The sequence below is a fragment of the Callospermophilus lateralis genome, chromosome 6, assembly GCF_048772815.1.
Source record: "Callospermophilus lateralis isolate mCalLat2 chromosome 6, mCalLat2.hap1, whole genome shotgun sequence".
Lineage (NCBI taxonomy): Eukaryota > Metazoa > Chordata > Mammalia > Rodentia > Sciuridae > Callospermophilus > Callospermophilus lateralis.
In genome coordinates, this window is record NC_135310.1 from 130,223,000 (window position 1) to 130,232,347 (window position 9,348).

General features: G+C 39.7%; 1 pseudogene; it reads right to left on the reverse strand.

The window, feature by feature from the left end:
- Positions 1-441: 441 nt before the first annotated feature.
- On the reverse strand, positions 442-1,380 carry LOC143402109 (olfactory receptor 1N1-like; annotated as a pseudogene).
- Between the last annotated feature and the right edge of the window lie 7,968 nt (positions 1,381-9,348).

Genomic DNA, 9,348 nt, shown 5'->3' on the forward strand with positions numbered 1-9,348 from the left:
TAGCTGTCTTCCAATTCTCAGCCATAGAATCAGAAACTAATCAGAAAGTCTCAAACATTGCACAAACACATGGATATATAAAATATTCTGAAAAGAGAGGACTAAAGGGGGAAAAACTGCATTGGCCCAGTTTCCTTTCTCTTATTATTGATGATGGTACTGATGACATCAATTATCTTTTTTGATGACAGCAAAGATGACTTTGACTATAACAAGGTGATGGGGAGGATCTTCAATATTAAACCTCAGAGAGAAATGCTCATGGTTATCAAATGTTGCAGTGATGTGAATGTATAATCAAAAGCTATTTAACGAACAGCCAATTCAATCCAGTATTCTTTTCAGTGGATCATATAATGCTATAGCACAGCCATGATATTGACCAACTCTCTTTGTTACTGTGGTAGTGAAATAGGGAGTAATTTTTCTAAAAGTACATAGTTATTGGGATGATCCATAATCCTGAGAACTCTCCATGCCCAGGATCCTTTTCAATGAACTCTTTACATTCTTATTTCTCAGACTATAAATCTAAGGGTTTAGAATGGGAGTTACCAGGGTATACATGACAGCAGCAACCAGCTCCCCAGAGGAGTGAGAAGTTGATGGGGGCTTCAGGTAGGTGGCAAATACTGTGCTGTAGAAGAGGATGGAGAGGTGGGAGCTGCATGTAGCCAGATCTTTCCTTTTCCCCTGTGCTGATGGAACTCTGGCCACAGCATGGAAAATATGGGCATAGGAACTTATAACACAAAAGAGAGTACTGATTCCCAAAACCCCAGCCAGAGCCATTGTCAGGTCCTCATTGAGTTGGCCATCAGAGCAAGAAAGCCATAAGAGAGGGCCAAAATCACAAAAATAATGAGTAATCTCTTGATTAACATGGAAAGATAGCTGGGATAGCAACAAGATATGGACTAGAGAGACCAAGTGGGCTACTCCCCATGATATACCTACAAGCACCCCACATCTGCAAGGTCTCATTACAAGTGGGTTATGCAGTGGATAGCAAACAGCAGCATAGCGGTCAATGGCCATGATCGCTAAGAGTAGGTTGTCCATGTCAACAAAAACAGCAAAGAAGTATAATTGGGTCAGACACCCAGAGAAAGAGATGGATCCATTGTGGGTTCACAAATCCTCTAGCATTTTAGGGGCTGTGGTAGTGGTGAAGCAGAGATCCACCAGGGAAAGCTGGCTGAGGAAGAAGTACATGGGAGTGTGGAGGTGAATGTCAGTGCCAATGGCCAGCAGAAGGAGTGAGTTCCCAAGGAGGCCCAACAAATAGTGAGGCATAAAGAGACAAAAGAGGAACTGCTGGTTTTCTGGATCACTGGACATCCCTGAGAGAACAAAGTCAGGAGTCTTGCTGAAGTTCATTCTGGTCCTTATTGTGCTTCAAGAAGGATTTGGTGTGAAGAGGATCCACTCCTTGCAGACACAAATGTGCAGTAACCTGGATTCTGTCTTCTGTCAATGTGTCTCTCTTACACCAACTGAGGCTTGTAAACTAAAATATCAGTGGGAGGGACAAGAGTTGGAATTTAGAAAGGACAGTCACCTGAGAAGGCACAAAGACAATGGATTGAGGGGAACAGAGTTTCCCTAGCAGTATAAGTGTGCAAGTTCTGTGTAGATTAAACTTTGTATTATGTGATATTATGACCACTTGTTTGTGATTCTGTTTTTGACCATGATTTCTTTGAAGGCAAAAGCTGCATCTCTGTATTTAGCTTAGTTCTTGGCACATAGTTGCAGCTCAATAAATGTTCCTATCTACATGGTAACTATTCTGGTTCATGCTTTGGTTGATTGACTAGAATATTACCAGCCTTCCATCTGGTGTACCATGCCCATTCCTGCCCCATATAATGTGTTGTTCACAATGCAGACATTGCATTCTTTTCAAAAAAGAAAATATAACTATGTTATTTTTTTTAGGTAGGCAACCACAGAACCATTGCTTTTATGAAAAATGCACAATCTTCATTATGTCTAACAAATCTCAATGGCTTTTATTTAATTTTTTTTGTAGTAATGAGGATCAAATCTATGGCCTTGTACACTAAACAAGGGCTCTATCTTTGTACTTTTTTCCGAGTTCTCCTCAATGTATCTGGTTTTAAGGTACCTCCCCAGCCTCACATTGCACTTCAATCCACTCATTTTCTGTTCTGTAGCCACAGTGGCTGTGCTGCACTCCCTCAATTATACCCTCTTGCTTCCCTCCACTCTTAGCTTCTACTCATTATATTCATTTGTCTTCTGTTGGTAATAACACAATACCATAGACTGAGTAAGTTATTAAAAAAAAGGTTTATTTTGGCTGAAAGTTCTGGGCCAAGTCTGAGGGGCTGCGTCTGGTTTTTCTGGCAGTGCCCCAAGTTTGTGCAGAGCATCTTATAGAAGGACCTGTGTGTGTATGTGTGTGTGTGTGTGTGTGTGTGTGTGTGTGTTGTGTGTGTGTGTGTTTTCTGTTCTCATTCTTTGTAGAATACCAACAGTATTCAATCATAGGGGCTTTACCTTAATGACCTTTTCTAATCCTAAGGACCTCCCAAAGTCCCACCTCTATACACCATAGTCAGGTCAAGTTTCCACTCTCTTTCTACCTTGCACTGAGAATTCATATCTTAAATGAATTGTTCTTTGGAGTTTTGGTGGTGGCAAACCATATTCAAACCATAGTATTCCACCCCTGCTCCCCTTGACACATTCTCACATACAAAATACAATGATTCCATTCAAACAGTCCAAAGTCTTTAACTCCTTCTAGAATTAATTCAAAACTTCAAAGTCTAGGGTCTTGTTTGATACGATGGCTAACTTCTTCCAACTATGAGCTTATAAAATCAAAACAAGTTATTTACTTCCAATATTCAGTAGTGGGCACAGGGTAAACATTCCATTCCAAAAGGAAAGAATAGGTAAGTATAAGGAGTAACCAACCCAAAATGAGTTCAAAACCCAGGAAGAAAGACATTCACTCTTAAAGTGCCATTTCTGGCATCTTGCACACAGTGGGACTAGGCCTGGGCCTCACAAGACCTCAAGAAGCCCCACCTCCATGGCTTTGTTGTGCTTAACCCATACTTTAACTCTTTTAGTTTGGAACCTCATGATTGCAGTTCTCTCAGGCTACAGTTCTGAGGTCTTGGGGGTTCTGTTTCCACAGCCTCATTAGTCATTGTCCCAGGGGGCTCTGTGCAGCTCTGCCCCTATATCAGGCCTCTGTCTGGCCTCCTAGACTTTTCTTTGAACTCTCAGTGAAAGTGGCTATGACCTCATCATTGTCGTGGTAAACCTGCTTGAACCATGGCTGGAGTGATTGTGGTGTGCTTCACCAGAGAGCACGGAGCCAAATTCCAAGTTGGCCCTGGGTAGTGAGACCATGAAGAGCTCTGCTACCTGTGATGGCCTGTGATGGGAGATGCCTGGTAGGCCTTTTCCCCTTGTCCTGAAGATTTTGGCACTTGGCCCTCTTTTATCCATGCTAATTTCTTTAGAAAGTGGCTCTTGGGTTGCATGCTTTTTCTTCTTTCTTTCCATGGTCAAATTTTGAATTTTTCTTAGGTTTTGGCTTTCCTTTCCATTTAATTATGTGCCTGAGTCTGCCTTCAGGTCATACTATTGCTGCTGAATCCTGTTGTATACACTTAAAAGTTACCAAGAAAACCATGACTGGATTTTATAATGTTGTTTATATATTTTCTTCACCAGCTATCCCAGTTCATCACTTTTAAACCTTTCCTAAACCCCTGTGGTATGGACATAGTCCAGCCAAGTTCTTTGCAATGGTGTAGCAAGTGTGGCCTTTACTTTATTTTCCAATAGAAAACCACTCATTTGCATCAGTGTTTTGATCATAACCACCTATCCCACCTGTAAGATATTCAAGCTTTTCCCAATTTTCATGTCTTTTTCTAAACCCTCATCAGAATTTATCCATTTTATAGCCTGCCCTTCCAAATTCTTCCCACCTGTGCCCATTACTCATTTCCAAAGCCACTTCCACATTTTAGAGTATTCTTTATTAGCAACAGCCTTCCTTAATAGTACCAATTTTCTATATTAGTCTGCTTTATGTTTCTAATAACACAACACCACAGACAAAGTTATAAAAAAGGGGTTTATTCAGGCTTACAGTTCTGGTTGAGCAACTGCATCCCTTGATAGCCTTCTTGCTGGTGGAGTCCTAAGGCGGTACAGAGCACCACATAGCAAGAGAGAGAGTGTGTGTTTTCTGTTCTTTTCTTATAAAGCCACTGGTATTCAATTATGGGAGCTGCACCTTAAGGACCTTATCTTTTCCTAAAGACCTTCCCAAAGGCCCATTTCTAAATATCACACTTAGACTAATTTCTACCCTCTTAATATCTCACAATGAAAATTAAACTACAATATTACTTTCAGAGGTAACAAATCACATTCAAACCACAGTACTTATCCTTGCAATCTCAGTTCAATTGGTGCCTTTATTACAGAATTTTGATTTTTTGATCATCACATCTACCCTTTATATCCTGATATCATACCTTTATAGATTACCACAGTTGTAATATAGTGGATGCTGTCATACTTATTTTCTTTAAACATTTAGGAATTTTAGTTAACATTAGTCTCCTTCACAAAGCACTGAGGTACATTGTGGCAGAAAGTGCATTTAGTTTTCCTCTTTAAGGTACTCCCTGTGCTTGACAGGAAGTATTTGTCACAAAATATATAAGTTAATTGATGGAGATGAAAGGCAGGAGAGGACAATACATTGTACTGCACAAGTAGTTCCTTTCCATTTCAATATTTCAAGAATAAAACTCCTTTTCTTCAGGTATTGTCCCAGTAGCATGGGTTGGAAACATTGGTTTATCTATTTCTTTCATTTCTCTCAAGTCCAAACTGAGTGTTTTGCATATTTTTCTTAAAAAAAAAATGTTTTTCACTTCAGTCTTTTATCACCTTTTGTAAACCTTCTAACTTTGGCTCATGAACTCACTCCAAGCTTATTTCATTAGAAGTTTAACTGGCTCCACTGACTTCATATTCTCTAATAACTATGATTCATGCTGCAAGCATTTCACAGAAATTATAAAACTTTCTATGTTTGGCCTGATTTTTCATTGCCTAAATGCCTCTAGCCTTCTTATTTCTTATTGATCATATGTGCCCATCTGTGCCTGGTTATCAAGAACTTCTACATATGGTTCTCATACCTACCAAGCAAGACTTCACATTCTTCACCAATTTCCTTTCTCTTTAGCTGATCACCTATAGTTCCATGAATATTATCATTTCTAACCTCTTACACTTACTCCTGTTGGCTTTAACCCTAGTTTTTATTTTAGTGTTTTTCCTATCTCACCCAATATTATCAGGCCTTCATGGCTAGTTATAATTTTACCTTCCTCTCCAACATTAAGCTATCCTTGAATATTCTATCATTCATTATCTCGTGTCTTCTTAAATATATAGGTAGAATGACATAGTCCTTAATTGAATACTATCTGAATAAGCTTTCCAGTTTCTCTGACATAAATTTTCTCATCTCAATTAAATTATAAATTCCTTGAGAGTCAAAACCATATTTTATTTTTAAATGTTATTTATAGTAGCAGTCAAAGAATTAAACACATAGTTTCTCTCAAGGATTACTGTTCATTGTTCTCTAACAATGAGATTGTCTAATTCACAAGTATAGGTGGGAGAGAAAGTGTCCTTTAGATCATACTTGACAAATAAATAGGGAAAGTTATGATAATTGCAAATAATTATAACTGAAGACAAGATTCATTAAGATGTGACTATCATATTCTTTTAAAATGAAGCATCTGTGATTGAAGGCTTATGTTGGATCTCATGACAGACACAGTTTTCTTTTTCCATTTATATATTTATTACCTCCTTGTTTGTAGCAACCTTTAGGTGTTCCAAAGGACATTGTCTTTCCCCTCTTTATGCAGGGCATTTTTGACTATATAAGAGCAAAGCATCACAGAGCCACCGCCTGCGCCGGGAACAAGCCCAGCGACCTGCCGGCATGGCAGTCACGTCACCCCATTTGGAGTAGGGGCAGAGCAGAGCCGCAGCCCAAGCCTGCAAGGTAGACAGACCTGCGACTGACCGGCAGAACAGGCCCAGCAGTCTGCCAGTGTGGTAGACATGTCACACCAATTGGAGGAGGGGCAGAGCAGAGCCGCCTCCCGAGCCCGGAACACGCCCAGCGGCCCACCAGTGTGGCAGTCATGTCACCCCATTTGAAGTAGGGGCAGAGCAGAGCCGCCGCCTGCATCTGTAACAGGCCCAAGGACCCGCCGGCGTGGTATCACGTCACCCCCACTGGAGAGGGAGCTGAACAGAGTCACCACCAGCGCCCTGAATAGGCCCAGTGACCCACCGGCTTGGCAGTCATGTCACCCCATTTGGAGTAGGGGCAGAGCAGAGCCACAGCCCGTGCCCAGAACAGGCCCAGAGACCTGCCGGCGTGGTAGTCACGACACCCCAATTGGAGTAGGGGCAGAGCAGAGCCGCCACCCGCGCCTGCAAGGTAGGCAGACCTCTGACCGACCAGTAGAACAGGCCCAGGGGTTCGCGGGCATGGTAGACACGTCACACCAATTGGAATAGGGACAGAGCAGAGCCGCTGCCCGCGCCTCCAAGGTAGGCAGACCTGCAACCGACCGGCAGAACAGTCCCAGCGGCCCGCCAGCGTGGCAGGCAGATCACCCTAATTGGAGAAGGAGCAGAGCTGCCACCTGCCCCTGCAAGGGAGACTTTTCAACTATACAAGAGCAATATAAATATATAGGGGGAAAATATCAAAAACACAACAGTTTCACCAAGCAGAAAGAAACATGAGCAATATGAAAAGACAAGGAAAGAAAAAACCACAAGCAATGCAGGTCAACTCAACTTTAGAAGAGGTAATAGCTGCAGCAAATGGAATGTCAGATAAAGAATTCAGGATATACATGCTGCAGATGATCTGGAGTCTCAAGGAAGACATTAGACAGCAAAATCAGACAATGAAAGATCACTTCGACCACTTCAACAAAGTATTACATAAACAAATCTAAGAAGCAAAAGATCAACTATACAGGGAGATAGAGGTAATAAAAAACAAATAAACAGAAATCCTAGAAATGCAGGAAGCAATAAACCAACTTAAAAACTCAATTGAGAATACTACCAGCAGAGTAGAACACTTAGAAGATAGAACATCAGACAATGAAGACAAAGTATTTCAACTTGAAAAGAACATAGACAGCTCAGCAAGACTGTTAAGAAACCATGAGCAGAACATCCAAGAAATATGGGATAACGTAAAGAGACCAAACTAAAGAGTCATTGGGATACAGGAAGGTATAGAGGTCCAAACCAAAGGAATGAACAATCTATTCAATGAAATAATACAAGAAAACTTCCCAGACTTGAAGAATGAGACAGAATCCCAAATCCTAGAAGCCTACAGGACACCGAATGTGCAAAATGATAAGAGATCCACACCTAGACACATTATAATGAAGATGCCCAACATACAGAATAAGGAGAGAATTTTAAAAGCTACAAGAGAAAGGAAGCAGATTACATTTAGGGGTAAACCAATCAGGATAACACCTAATCTTTCAACACAGACTCTGAAAGCTAGAAGATCCTGGAATAACATATTTCAAACACTGAAAGAAAATGGGTTCCAACCAAGAATCGTGTATCCAGCGAAATTAAGCTTCAGGATGGTAGATGAAATTAAAACCTTCCACGATAAACAAAAGTTAAAAGAATTTGCAGCTAGAAAACCATGTCTTCAAAACATCATCGGCAAAACATTAGAGGAAGAGGAAATGGAAAATAACACTGAAAACCAACAGTGGGAGGTAGGACGGTAAAGGGGGGGAAAATAATCAAAAAGGAAAACAAACCATGTTTAGTAACATAAATAAACAAATATGGCTGGAAGAACAATCCATATCTCAATAATAACCCTAAATGTTAATGGCTTAAACTCACCAATTAAGAGACACAGGCTAGTAGAATGGATCACAAAACAAGACCCAACAATATGCTGCCTACAGGAGACGCATTTGATAGGAAAAGACATACATAGACTGAAGGTGAAAGGTTGGGAAAAATCATATCACTCATATGGACTTCGGAAACAAGTAGGAGTGTCCATACTCATATCAAATAAAATAGATTTCAAGCCAAAGTTAATCAAAAGGGATAAAGGGGGACACTACATACTGCTCAAGGGAACCATACACCAACAAGACATAAGAATCATAAATATATATGCCCCAAACAATGGTGCAGCTATGTTCATCAAGCAAACTCTTCTCAAGTTTAAGAGTCTAATAGACCACCATACAATAATCATGGGAGACATCAACACACCTCTCTCACCACTGGACAGATCTTCCAAACGAAAGTTGATTAAGGAAACTATAGAACTCAATAACACAATTAATAACCTAGACTTAATTGATATATATTGAATACACCACCCAACATTGAGCAGTTACACTTTTTTCTCAGCAGCATATTGATCCTTCTCAAAAATAGATCATATATTATGTCACAGGGCAACTCTTAGACAATATAAAGGAGTAGAGATAATACCATGCATCTTATCTGATCATAATGGAATGAAACTGAAAATCAACGATAAAAGAAGGAAGGAAAAATCATGCATCACTTGGAGAATGATCAATAGGTTACTGAATGATCAGTGGGTTATAGAAGACATCAAGGAGGAAATTAAAAAATTCTTAGAGATAAATGAAAACACAGACACAACATATTAGAATCTATGGGACACATTGAAAGCAGTTCTAAGAGGAAAATTCATTGCTTGGAGTTCATTCCTTAAAAAAAGAAAAAACCAACAAATAAATGATCTCATATTTCATCTCAAAATCCTAGAAAAAGAAAATCAAAACAACAGCAAAAGAAGTAGAAGGCAAGAAATAATTAAAATCAGAGCTGAAATTAATTAAATTGAAATAAAAGAAACAATTGAAAAGATTGACAAAACTAAAAGTTGGTTCTTTGAAAAAATAAATAAATTCGACAGACCCTTAGCCATGCTAACGAAGAGAAGAAGAGAGAGAAATCAAATTACTAGCATACGGGATGAAAAAGGCAATATCACAACAGACACTTCAGAAATACAGAAGATAATCAGAAACTATTTTGAATCCTTATACTCCAATAAAATAGAAGATAGTGAAGGCATCGATAAATTTCTTAAGTCATATGACCTGCCCAGATTGAGTCAGGAGGATACAGACAAGCTAAACAGACCAATATCAATTGAGGAAATAGAAGAAACCATCATAAGACTACCAACTAAGAAAA